This window comes from Cydia pomonella, chromosome 21, assembly GCF_033807575.1.
Source record: "Cydia pomonella isolate Wapato2018A chromosome 21, ilCydPomo1, whole genome shotgun sequence".
NCBI lineage: Eukaryota > Metazoa > Arthropoda > Insecta > Lepidoptera > Tortricidae > Cydia > Cydia pomonella.
In genome coordinates this window covers 6,182,844-6,185,366 of record NC_084723.1, presented here as the reverse complement: position 1 = coordinate 6,185,366, position 2,523 = coordinate 6,182,844, and positions in this window count along the sequence as shown.

Genomic DNA, 2,523 nt, shown 5'->3' with positions numbered 1-2,523 from the left:
TTCAAAAAATATAGGTATGTACCAAGCACCTATTACTGTGATCATATCTTTAAGTGGATGCCAATATGTCAATAATAATATAATATATATAGACACAATACGAATAATGGATATACCCAATTCCAACACTATTGAAACATTCCACGACTCTTGGACAGACTTTATGTTTAGTTTACCAGACACTCAAAATAATTTAATATTATTACATGTCAACATACGGTCAACAATAAAAAACCACTCCCAATTGGAATACATCGTCACCAGCAGCCCACGAATAATACACCTAATAATAATCACAGAAGCTAACATCACAGAAAAAATAGCGAGTATGTTCGATATACAGGATTATGTTATGTACACAGAGCTACGAACCCAAAGGAAAGGAGGCGGTATTATTGTCTACGCACACAAAAGTATATCATTCATTAAAATCCCAGTGAATACAGTGAATTTCGAGTGTATGTGTGGTGAAGTGGAAACCTTTAAGGGCGGTAAAATAAATGTATGTTCAATCTACAGGCCACCGAACTTAAATAAGACTAATTTTATTAGTGAGTTATCGCAGTTACTATCAAAATATCCCATCCAATCGGATTGTATAATAGTAGGTGATGTTAACATTGATATTTCGTGCACAAATCCTATTGTAAGATCGTACCTAAATAGTCTAAACGAACTAGGTTTTGAATGTTGTATCTCACACTTTACCAGAGTTGAGTCGAATAAAAATGGAATATCCAAATCCTGTTTAGATCACGTATTCGTTCGTGACGTCTGCAAGCCAGGTGCGCCCGAACACTCCGTACGATCTGCTGTCGTGCGAGATGCGCTGGCCGATCATTACATAACCGGACTCGCTCTTATCAGCGCTGCGAGCGTAAGTACCTTTAAGTTAGTAAACAAGTTGAATAACGACCAAGTCAAACTAGAATTAAGCCAAATAGACTGGAGCCCGGCTCTGCGATGCGGCGACCCGAACGAATTAGTCGATCTCATAATTAACAAATACCAATCAATCTATAATAAATGTACGTACAAATCCAAATTATTTGTAAACAAAAAACAGGATAACACTTGGATAACCGACAATTTAATAAATATGTGTAACAAAAAGAAAGAACTTTTAAAAATATTTTTAGAGGATCCAAGTAACAAACAAAATGAGCTTATTTACAAAAAATATAGAAATAGAACGAATAGGAAAATTTGTCACGCTCGAAATAATTTTACTAAGAAGGAAATATGCCAAAACTATAGAAACCCCAAAAAAATGTGGGAAATTATAAATAAATTGACAGGGAGAATCGTAAAAGCAATTGATGATGTATTAATTAAGTCATTTAGGTTAAAAGCTAAACAATTATCCAATAAATTTGCAATTGAGTTTAATGATAATGTCAAAAGTGTAAAAAATAATTGTAATGTGCCATTACTTGATGAGACACATTATATTAATACACCTAACCTAACGTTTCGTCTAAAAAAAATTAACGAACAAACAGTACATAAAATAATATCCCAAATAGACGACAAAAAAAGCCCAGGATACGATAAAATAAGGGCAAAAGATATAAAATACATCTCCGAACAAATGACCCCTGTCTTAACACACCTTATTAACTTATGTATATCGCGTTCCATTTATCCGGATAAACTTAAGGTAGGGCTGGTAAGACCCATACATAAAAAAGGTAGTCATGCAGATACAAACAACTATAGACCGATAACTATCTTATCATGTATAGATAAAATCATAGAAAAATATATTGGAAACTCATTAAACTCATTCTTATCAAGTAATGGCATAATTCACGAAAGACAGTTTGGTTTTCAAAAAAATAAAAATACATCACAACTCTTATCATTGTTTACTGACGAAATCAACGAACATCTGGAAAAAAAACACCATGTACTTGCTGTAATGATTGATTTTAGCAAAGCTTTTGACACTTTGGACCAAATTACACTTTATAAAAAATTAGAACAAAATGGTATACAGGGACCCATGCTGGATCTTATAAAGAATTACCATATTAATAGATACAGCGCCGTGAGCATAGCGGGCGAGCAGAGTGACCTAATTCCGACCTTATGCGGCACGGCGCAAGGCTCAATTTTAGCTCCAACGGAATATCTGCTATATGTAAATGACATGTGTAAAATTTTCCAGCATGCTTCTGTATACCAGTTTGCAGACGACACATGTATAATCACAGCCCACGAGAACCTGGAAACTGCCCAGAGCATGATGCAGCATGACTTTGATATTCTGTGCAAATGGGCCCACGACTTAGGTCTGTCACTAAACTACACTAAAACCAAACTGATGCACATTCACTCACCGTATAAAAAAATCAACTTCACACCAAAGATCGTGGCCCACGAGCACAAGTGTCTACACATGCCTAGCACAACTTGTAAATGTAATCAACTCGATATTGTAAAAGAACATACTTACCTCGGGCTAATTATAGATCATAACTTTAACTGGGGTCCACATATCCACCGGGTATGTAATAAACT